The 12,184-nt window shown below is 41.2% G+C and overlaps 1 protein-coding gene across 2 annotated transcripts in view; it reads right to left on the bottom strand.

Annotated features, from left to right (window-relative positions):
- The window catches only part of LOC123759291 (isatin hydrolase), a 115,878-nt gene extending 104,373 nt beyond the window's left edge, over positions 1-11,505 (bottom strand). Inside the window, exons 1-2 of one of the 2 annotated variants that reach the window (XM_069334979.1) lie at positions 11,373-11,492; positions 11,238-11,339 (exon numbers count right to left, since the gene is read on the bottom strand). The gene's annotated coding sequence lies outside the window, so the exon portion shown is untranslated. Of the gene's footprint in view, positions 1-11,237 lie in introns of both variants that reach the window. The other variant, XM_069334978.1, reaches the window with a different exon arrangement.
- Between the last annotated feature and the right edge of the window lie 679 nt (positions 11,506-12,184).

Genomic DNA, 12,184 nt, shown 5'->3' with positions numbered 1-12,184 from the left:
GTAATCCTGAATATATACAAACTCTCTCAAACTTGCCCAACTACATAAACTTTGACAAACTAGCACAACTCTTGCAAACTCTTAGACACTTTGAGAAACTCTTACACATATACAAATTTCAGAACATTTCACAAATGCATATCCAACTATCTTATCTTATCTTAGCCCGTTCTTATTACTATTTCCCTCTGTTCTGCTTCCAATCTCTATTATTCTTTGTAAAGTATTGTTTGAGCATCCTTCCCTTACATATCCCAACACCCCTAAATTAACCAATATACCCGCACCTAACCTTTGCTCAATTTATATTTCCTCATACTTTTCCAGCAATTTATAGGAATGTCTATTTACGATATCTACTCTTTCACAAACTTTCTTTATACATTTATAAAACGAAGTCTTCTCATTCATCTCTCTTATGTTTAAGTCCCAAGCATAGAGTCCATTTATTCATTAACCTATGTTAAGTTTTATATATTTCACTAATTAACCCAGTAAAGTTAAACATCTTGTATATATGACATATTGTATATATGATTCCTGTTGATCATTTATGTTTCGTGTTACGGCCACTTTGGACCAGTAACCGGGTTCTTGCTATTTTAACCTCTTCTTCTGTATCCTACCCCAATGCACAACTACACCCTCACCAATATATTAACATCATCACCATTATATATATATATATATATATATATATATATATATATATATATATATATATATATATATATATATATATATATATATATATATATATATATTATATTATATTAAAGTATTAGTATTTTGGAAGTAACCAGAATACAAATTATAGTGTGATCTAACGACCAATGTGAACTATAGCTCTGCCTTTCCATTCAAAAGGTTTTAATTTTATTTTTTTAAATTGTCATCTTGTTATTGTCTCTTTTTTCTTGTTTTTTACTATATATTTTATATACTCCATACTCCCTTATTCCATTTGTACACTGGCTTTGTCTGTGTCCTCTAGTGTAAACTTTATCTTTCAGTGTACCTGAGTGTACCTCTAGCTAATCTACCTCATTTTATTTTAGTGTAACTTAAGTAATTTACTAGATTGTAATTATAATATTACAGTAATAAGTTTTCGTTTTATATTGTTATTATTATTACTTACAGTGTACCTGAGAGTACTTGTAAGCAATCTACCTCATTTTTCTTTTTTTTGTTCCTTTCGTGTTTGTCTTGTATAGTCTTAGTTTATATTTATATCTTTCCCCTCTTTTATATCAAAATTTGGTTATTTTGTAATTGCCTTTTTTGCCTTGTTTTCCTACAACCAGCCTTCTTATGCAAACAAGTATAGACCCAGAACTAAACCTCTTATCCACTATCTATGACAATCATCACTTTAATGAACAAAATTGCAGATATACAGCACATGATGTGAACAACGTATTAACACATAATCACAATATCTCTGTAGTTAACTTGAATGTAAGATCTCTAAGCAAACACTTCGATGATGTTAGTGCCTTGAATGAACTGTTGACAACAAATTCTCTTTTATTATACTTACTGAAACATGGTTGAAAGAGGATACTACTCAACTCTTTAACATGCCAAACTACTCAGCAATTCACAACTGTCGACCAATTCAGAGAGGTGGTGGTACTGCTCTTTACTACCACAAAGAACTGACATGCTTAAAAGTAATTAGAACTAGAGACTGCTGTGGGGAGTATATCGTCGCCAGTTTTAGAGTCAAGGGTGCTGAGTCTGTCCTGACTGTGGGAGCAGTCTATAGAATTCCTAACACAGATGTGTCCGAATTCAACTCTAACCTTAGAAATCTAATACTAGATAACAGACTGAACAAAAACCATCTAATTATCGCAGGGGACTTTAATATTGACCACTGCGAGCCTGAAAACCCTACTGCTGCTAGTTTTCTCAACTGTATGAATTCCTGCTTCCTCATACCCTTAATCACTAGACCAACTAGAATCACTGATAGTACTGCTACGACTCTAGATCACATCTGGACCAACATAGCCTCTCCGCTTACTTCAGGGATAATCATCGATAGCACTACAGACCATTACTCCACATTTCTCCTAACATTAACAAACCACCTCTAGAGACAAGGGAGATAAGCTTTAGGCTGCACAATGAAACTGCTATAGGCAATTTTATAGCTGCTGCTGATAATGTCAACTGGGAGTCCGAATTAGGTAACATAGTGGACATCAACCTAGCAGTGCAATCTTTTCTTCAAAAAACTCTCAGCCTTTATAACACCCACTGTTCTATGCTAACGAAACAAGTCACAACTAAAAGGCTTAACAATCCTTGACTTACAAAGGGAATATTTAAATCCATTTATAATAAACATGACCTTGAGAAGAAGTATAGGTTAGGAACCGTCTCCAAAGAATTCTCAAAGAATTACTCGTTATTGCTGTCTAAAATAATTAGAAGAGCCAAAACTAAATACTACGAAGATAAATTACCCAAACAAAGGGCAACATTAAGAAAACATGGAGCACAATTTCACAAATATTGGGATCAAAGAAGATTTTAAATAACAAACCAACACTCCTGTAAAATAACGATGGTCAGCTTACAGCCTCTGATACTGCTATTGAGTTCAATAGGTTCTTTTCTTCCATTGGGTCATCCCTTGCAAATGATATTCCATCTTCCAGTACTGATGTTCAGGACTATCTTACAGGTAACGATCCACAGTTTCTGTACCTAACGCCTGCAAATTCCATTGATGTTAATGATATAATCCTTTCCCTTAAAACCAAGTCTAGTGCCCTTGAGGAGATATCAACTTTAATTTTCAAAAAAGTCTCCAGATCTTTAGCTCCTGCTATTGCATTGCTCTTCAACAAGTCACTTCAACTCCAAACCTTTCCTGATATTCTAAAAAAAAGCGAGAGTAACCCCTGTCCATAAATGTGGTGATCTCACTGATGTTAACAACTACAGACCTATATCAATCCTGCCAAACTTGTCAAAAATATTTGAAAAACTAATCTACAAGTAGCTTTACTCTTATCTAGCCAAACACAATATACTTAGCTCTTGTCAATATGGCTTCAGACCCAAAAAAAGCACTAACGATGCACTTATTAGTATGATTAACTTGATACATGCAGCTCGATAAAAATGAGTTCCCTGCTGGGTTATTTGTAGACCTGCGTAAGGCTTTTGACACTCTCAACCACCAAAACCTTATTAAATTACATCATTATGAAGTCAGAGGACACTCCCTGCAATACCTCAAATCTTACCTTACTGACAGGCTCCAGTATGTTTCTGTGAATAATTCAATTTCTCCCACCCTACCCATCAACATTGGTGTTCCTCAGGGCAGCATACTTGGCCCTCTCCTCTTTCTCATCTACATTAATGACCTTCCAAATGCCTCCCAACACCTCAAACCAATTCTATTTGCTGACGACACAACCTTCATTTACTCCAATCCTGACCCTCCTTGCTTTAAATGTCACGGTGAATACTGAGCTAAATAATGTCCATCTTTCGCGAACTGCCAACAAACTCACACTCAACATTGATAAAACTTTCTATATTTTGTTTGGCAATAAATCCTCAAATCAAATAAACCTCAGGATAAACAATACCCAAATTTGCAACTTAGATGGCAAATTCCTTGGCGTTCTCATTGACCAGAAGCTGAATTTCCAGGGACACATTCTAAATGTATAAAAAAAGTTTCAAAAACTGTTGGCATTCTTTCTAAGATCAGATATTATGTATCTCGCCCTGCCCTGGTGACACTATTACTCTCTCATCTATCCTTATCTCAACTATGGTATTTGTCCTTGGGGTTCTACTACCCAAAATAATTTACGTCCTCTAATTACTCAACACAAAGCTGCTGTTAGGACAATATCCAACTCTAGCCCCAGACATCACTCGGTACCCTTATTCAAATCTCTGAATATGTTAGATATTAAGTCACTGCACATTCTTTTATGTGTATTGTATATATTTATAAATAAAAAGCTGCACTGTAATGTCAATCCTGACCTTAAAAGCTTCATTGAAGGTTGTAACAGAACCCATGAGCATCACACCAGAAACAAATACCTTTTTGATATTCCAAGAGTATGACTTAATCAAACTAGAAATGATCTACAAATCAAGGGACCCAGAATGTGGAATGACCTTCCCAACCATGTTAAAGACAGTACCTCTCCCAACCAGTTTAAGATAAAAACTAAGCACTACCTAATTAACTCCCTGTAACCAACCTTACCCCTATAATGTCAACCCATGTCTGCTATTTTTCAACAATGCTGTTTGTCGACCAAATTGTATTTTTTGCTGTTTTTCTGCCATGTTCCCCCTTTTTTATTCTTATAATTTCTCAACACATTTTATACTTTAATCTCAATTAGTATTAAGTCTTAGTCTTTAGTAGTTTTCCTGCCCGAAACGCTTTGCGTAATAGTGGCTTTAGGCATTTTATGTATTAGCTCTATCTATAAATTCATCAATATTTGTATCACACCTTGTATGTATGTACTTTACCTGAATAAACATTTGAATTTGAATTTGAATTTGAATTACTACACATATTTACAAAGTGTCTCTTTCACTCAGGTCACAATACATCGGCAGTGTTCATCAAATCCCGGTGAATCCACTTTCCAGGTACTCGTCGTCCACACCTAATGGCAAACACCGGCGAGTTCACCTTCTTCAACATGGACCAGTTCGCACACATCGTATCTTCACGATGTGTCAATATCCCACCACCGCTCTCCAGCTACACACTGACAGAGGGTTTCAACAACACGCTGACAAGGGTCTCACGCAATCACATACAGGGGTAGCTAGCACCCTGGCAGAAGTCTCTAGTAGCTCGCTAGCAGCACTTCTCAACAGACGCACCACTGTGTAGAAACTTGTGTAAGGAATCGTTCAGGACCCTGTATACCACTTATGTAAGACCAATCCTGAAGTATGCAACTCCAGCCTGGAGTCCATACCTAGTTAAACACAAGACGAAGTTAGAGAAGATTCAGAGGTATGCCACCAGACTGGTCCCGGAACTGAGAGGAATGAGTTACGAGGAAAGGCAATGGGTGCTGAACCTCACAATCCTGGAAAACAGAAGAGTAAGGGGAGACATGATAACCACCTACAAAATTCTCAGGGGAATTGACAGGGTGGACAAAGACAAACTCTTCAGCACGGGTGGAACACGAACAAGGGGACACAGGCGGAAACTTATTATCCAGATTTGCCACAGAGACGTTAGAAAGAATTTTTTCAGTGTCAGGGTAGTTAACAAATGGCATGCATTAGGTAGTGTTGTGGTGGAGGCTGACTCCATACACAGTTTCAAATGTAGATATGATAGAGCCCAATAGGCTCAGGAATCTGTACACCAGTTAATTGACAGTTGAGAGGCGGGACCAAAGAGCCAGAGCTCAACCCCCGCAAACACAACTAGGTGAGTACAACTAGATGAGTACTGTCGTCCCGTAACTCTTCCTGGCCAATGCCGGGTACGTCAACCTATAGGACACTGCATAAATCAGCAGCTAACACACTGACATGACCGACGGCGGTCACTTTGTCCTCTCACAGAACCATGTCAAGAGTTCTAGGAGTGCCCAAGGTGAACTGTTCCCCTCGACGCAATCGCCTCCTTATGTCACCTTTGGGATCATAAAATGCCATTAGCTGGACAGACAGTATACTGGGTGACCCGATGATAACTCCTTTTCACTGGGGAATTGACATTGTAAATTGTAGCCACACCCTAGATGTAGTGGATCTCGATACGCCACCCACCAGAAGTCATCATCATCGACCTCCTCTTCTAACTGAGGCAGGAAACTGGGCCTTTCACCGATACCACGCCACCACCAAGAGATGGCATTGTCTGTGTAGTACCCAATACCAGGGAGTCGGAGTGCAGACCACTAAATGACACTTAAATTGCCACTCCATACTCCAGCGACGGTGTCGATACCGTAACATTCGTCAATCGATCAATGTCTCAATAATTTGTTTATTTCAATGGTTGATTTCTCATATGGAGGTTTATTCATTTCGAGTGTTATTTGTTAAAGATGGGGTGTTTAAGCATTTCTAAGGATTTTGTTTATATGTAGCTGGTGTAATTTTTTTTTTGAGATATATACAAGAGTTGTTACATTCTTGTACAGCCACTAGTACGCGTAGCGTTTCGGGCAAGTCCTTAATCCTATGGTCCCTGGAATACGATCCCCTGCCGCGAAGAATCGTTTTTTCATCCAAGTACACATTTTACTGTTGCGTTAAACAGAGGCTACAGTTAAGGAATTGCGCCCAGTAAATCCTCCCCGGCCAGGATACGAACCCATGACATAGCGCTCGCGGAACGCCAGGCGAGTGTTTTACCACTACACCACGGAGACTGCTTTAATTAGCGTAGCTGGTCTTGCGACGTGTTATTGTTATGCTTTACGAAAGACTTGAGAGCTCCTCAGTGTTTCCAAGTAAACATTGTTCCAAGTTAATGATATCCTAGGCAGACTAGGTAATGCTATCCTAGGCAGACCAGGTAATGCTATCCTAGGCAGACCAAGCAATGCAGCGAGGCCAAAGTAATATGCTGTCCTATGCAGCCCAAACAATTCAATAGCAACCACACGAAACTAATCGTATCGTAGCCAAACAAAATAATGCTTATGCTACCCAGCCCAGATTAATGATATCACATCCAGACCAAATTCATGCTATCCAAGCTGGACAACATTAATGATATTCTAGCAAGTCTAAATCAATGCTATCCTAGGCTGAAGAAGTAAAGCTGTACAATCCAAGCTAAGATATATGCAATCCAACACACACAAAGTAATGATATCTTAGCTGAACCAAATTAATGTTATCGTAACCAGACAAAATTCAAGCTATTCCAGCCAGAGCAGGTAATGCTGTCCTAGCTTGATCAGAGCAAACATTCACCCTGGACACAAGACAGAAACATTCACCCTGGACACAAGACAGAAACATTCACCCTGGACACAAACAAAACATTCACCCTGGACACAAACAAAACATTCACCCTGGAAACAAACAAAACATTCACCCTGGACACAAACAAAACATTCACCCTGGACACAAACAAAACATTCACCCTGGACACAAACAAAACATTCACCCTGGACACAAACAAAACATTCACCCTGGCCACAAACAAAACATTCACCCTGGACACAAACAAAACATTCACCCTGGACACAAACTAAACATTCACCCTGGACACAAACAAAGCATTCACCCTGGACACAAACAAAGCATTCACCCTGGACACAAACTAAACATTCACCCTGGACACAAACAAAACATTCATCCTGGACTCAAACAAAACATTCACCCTGGACACAAACTAAACATACACCCTGGACACAAATTAAACATTCACTCTGGACACAAACAAAACATTTACCCTGGACACAAACAAAACATTCTCCCTGGACACAAAACATTCACCCTGGACACAGACAAAACATTCATCCTGGGCACAAGCAAAACATTCACCCTGGACACAAACAAAACATTCACCCTGGACACAAACTAAACATTCACCCTCGACACAAACAAAACATTCATCCTGGACACAAACAAAACATTCACCCTGGACACAAAACATTCACCCTGGACACAAACAAAACATTCACCCTGGACTCAAACAAAACATTCACCCTGGACTCAAACAAAACATTCACCCTGGACACAAACAAAACATTCTCCCTGGACACAAAACATTCACCCTGGACACAGACAAAACATTCATCCTGGGCACAAACAAAACATTCACCCTGGACACAAACTAAACATTCACCCTGGACACAAACTAAACATTCACCCTGGACACAAACAAAACATTCATCCTGGACACAAACAAAACATTCACCCTGGGCACAAACAAAACATTCATCCTGGACACAAACAAAACATTCACCTTGGACACAAACAAAACAGTCACCCTGGACACAAACAAAACATTCATCCTGGACTCAAACAAAACATTCACCCTGGACACAAACAAAACATTCACCTTGGACACAAACAAAACATTCACTCTGGACACAAACAAAACATTCACCTTGGACACAAACAAAACATTCATCCTGGACACAAACAAAACATTCACCCTGGACGCAAACAAAACATTCACCCTGACCACAAACAAAACATTCACCCTGGACACAAACTAAACATTCACCCTATACACAAATTAAACATTCACCCTGGACACAAACAAAACATTCATCCTGGACTCAAACAAAACATTCACCCTGGACACAAACAAAACATTTATCCTGGACACAAACAAAACATTCACCTTGGACACAAACAAAACATTCATCCTGGACACAAACAAAACATTCACCCTGGACACAAACAAAACATTCACCCTGGACACAAACAAAACATTCACCCTGGACACAAACTAAACATTCACCCTGGACACAAACAAAACATTCACCCTGGACACAAACAAAACATTCACCCTGGACACAAACAAAACATTCACTCTGGACACAAACTAAACATTCACCCTGGACACAAACAAAACATTCACCCTGGACACAAACAAAACATTCACCTTGGACACAAACAAAACATTCACCCTGGACAAGAGACAGAAACATTCACCCTGGACACAAAGAAAACATTCACCCCGGACACAAGACAGAAACATTCACCCTGGACACAAACAAAACATTCACCCTGGACACAAGACAGAAACATTGACCCTGGACACAAGACAGAAACATTCACCCTGGACACAATCAAAACATTCACCCTGGACACAAACAAAACATTCACCCCGGACACAAACAAAACATTCACCCTGGACACAAACAAAACATTCACCCTGGACACAAACAAAACATTCACCCTGGACACAAACAAAACATTCACCCTGGACACAAACAAAACATTCACCCTGGACACAAACAAAACATTCACCCTGGACACAAACAAAACCTTCACCCTGGACACAAACAAAACCTTCACCCTGGACACAAACAAAACATTCACCCTGGACACAAACAAAACATTCACCCTGGACACAAACAAAACATTCACCCTGGACACAAACAAAACATTCACCCTGGACACAAACAAAACATTCACCCTGGACACAAACAAAACATTCACCCTGGACACAAACAAAACATTCACCCTGGACACAAACAAAACATTCACCCTGGACACAAACAAAACATTCACCCTGGACACAAACAAAACATTCACCCTGGACACAAACAAAACATTCACCCTGGACACAAACAAAACATTCACCCTGGAGACAAGACAGAAAAATTCACCCTGGACACAAACAAAACATTCACCCTGGACATTAACAAAACATACACCCTGGACACAAACAAAACATTCACCCTGGACACAAACAAAACATTCACCCTGGACACAAACAAAACATTCACCCTGGACACAAACAAAACATTCACCCTGGACACAAACAAAACATTCACCCTGGACACAAACAAAACATTCACCCTGGAGACAAGACAGAAAAATTCACCCTGGACACAAACAAAGGATTCACCCTGGACACAAACAAAACATACACCCTGGACACAAACAAAACATTCACCCTGGACACAAACAAAACATTCACCCTGGACACAAACAAAACATTCACCCTGGACACAAACAAAACATTCACCCTGGACACAAACAAAACATTCACCCTGGACACAAACAAAACATTCACCCTGGACACAAACAAAACATTCACCCTGGACACAAACAAAACCTTCACCCTGGACACAAACAAAACACTCACCCTGGACACAAACAAAACATTCACCCTGGACACAAACAAAACATTCACCCTGGACACAAACAAAACATTCACCCTGGACACAAACAAAACATTCACCCTGGACACAAACAAAACATTCACCCTGGACACAAACAAAACATTCACCCTGGACACAAACAAAACATTCACCCTGGACACAAACAAAACATTCACCCTGGACACAAACAAAACTTTCACCCTGGACACAAACAAAACATTCACCCTGGACACAAACAAAACCTTCACCCTAGACACAAACAAAACATTCACCCTGGACACAAACAAAACATTCACCCTGGACACAAACAAAACATTCACCCTGGACACAAACAAAACATTCACCCTGGACACAAACAAAACATTCACCCTGGACACAAACAAAACATTCACCCTGGACACAAACAAAACATTCACCCTGGACACAAACAAAACATTCACCCTGGACACAAACAAAACATTCACCCTGGAGACAAGACAGAAAAATTCACCCTGGACACAAACAAAACATTCACCCTGGAGACAAGACAGAAAAATTCACCCTGGACACAAACAAAACATTCACCCTGGACATTAACAAAACATACACCCTGGACACAAACAAAACATTCACCCTGGACACAAACAAAACATTCACCCTGGACACAAACAAAACATTCACCCTGGACACAAACAAAACATTCACCCTGGACACAAACAAAACATTCACCCTGGACACAAACAAAGGATTCACCCTGGACACAAACAAAGGATTCACCCTGGACACAAACAAAACATTCACCCTGGACACAAACAAAACATTCACCCTGGACACAAACAAAACATTCACCCTGGACACAAACAAAACATTCACCCTGGACACAAACAAAACATTCACCCTGGACACAAACAAAACATTCACCCTGGACACAAACAAAACATTCACCCTGGACACAAACAAAACATTCACCCTGGACACAAACAAAACATTCACCCTGGACACAAACAAAACATTCACCCTGGACACAAACAAAGGATTCACCCTGGACACAAACAAAGGATTCACCCTGGACACAAACAAAACATTCACCCTGGACACAAACAAAACATTCACCCTGGACACAAACAAAACATTCACCCTGGACACAAACAAAACATTCACCCTGGACACAAACTAAACATTCACCCTGGACACAAACAAAACATTCACCCTGGACACAAACTAAACATTCACCCTGGACACAAACAAAACATTCACCCTGGACACAAACTAAACATTCACCCTGGACACAAACAAAACATTCACCCTGGACACAAACTAAACATTCACCCTGGACACAAACAAAACATTCACCCTGGACACAAGACAGAAACACTTACACTAGCGGATATATACAGTTACATCTACAATGTTCTGACTGACCTGAGAGTTGAAGCTCAAGAGGCGTGTGGTGGTGCAGTAGGGAGCGTGAGGGAGTGGTAACCCGAGGACCTGTGCCCGGTGCCACACTGGGGGAGACTAGACCTGTGCCCGGTGCCACACTGGGGGAGACTAGACCTGTGCCACACTGGGGGAGACTAGACCTGTGCCCGGTGCCACACTGGGGGAGACTAGACCTGTGCCCGGTGCCACACTGAGGGAGACTAGACCTGTGCCCAGTGCCACACTGGGGGAGACTGGCACTCAAGAACCTGGCTCACGACGCCTGGCATCGCGCCCCTCTATGTCAAGCGGCACGATGCAATGCCCTGCTCACTCTACCCCCGCCCTTCCCTCCCCCTCCTTCCCTGCCCTTCCCCCTCCTTCCCTGACCTTCACCTCTCCTACCCTCCTGCCCTGATCATGCCCCTCCTACCCTGACTTTCCCCCGTCCTGACCTGACCTTAACCCTTCCTACCCTGACCTTCCCCCTCCTATCCTGACCTTCCCCCTTCCTACCCAGCCCTTCCCCCCTTATTACCTGACCTTCCCTCACCTATCCTGACCTTCCCTCCTCTTACCCTGAACTTCCCCATCCTATCCTGATCTTCCCCCTACTACCCTGACCTTCCGCTTCCTACCCTGAACTTCCTCCTAATACCCTGACCTTGCCCCCCCTCGTACCTTTCCCTTCTCCCTCCTACCCTGACCTTCCCTGGCCTTCCCTGACCTTCCGCCTCCTACACTGACCTTCCCCGTGTTAATTCGACCTTCCACTTCCTACCCTGACCTTCCCTCTCATACTTTGACCTTCCCTGACCTTCCTCCTTTCAACCCTGACCTTCCCCCTTCCTACCCTAACCTTCCCACTCCTATCCTAATCTTTCTGCTCCTACCCTGACCTTCCCCCTTCCTACCCTGACCGTACCCCTCCTACCCTGACCTTCCCC

This window comes from Procambarus clarkii, chromosome 32, assembly GCF_040958095.1.
Source record: "Procambarus clarkii isolate CNS0578487 chromosome 32, FALCON_Pclarkii_2.0, whole genome shotgun sequence".
NCBI classification, from domain to species: domain Eukaryota; kingdom Metazoa; phylum Arthropoda; class Malacostraca; order Decapoda; family Cambaridae; genus Procambarus; species Procambarus clarkii.
This window is presented reverse-complemented; position numbering and strand designations above follow the sequence as displayed.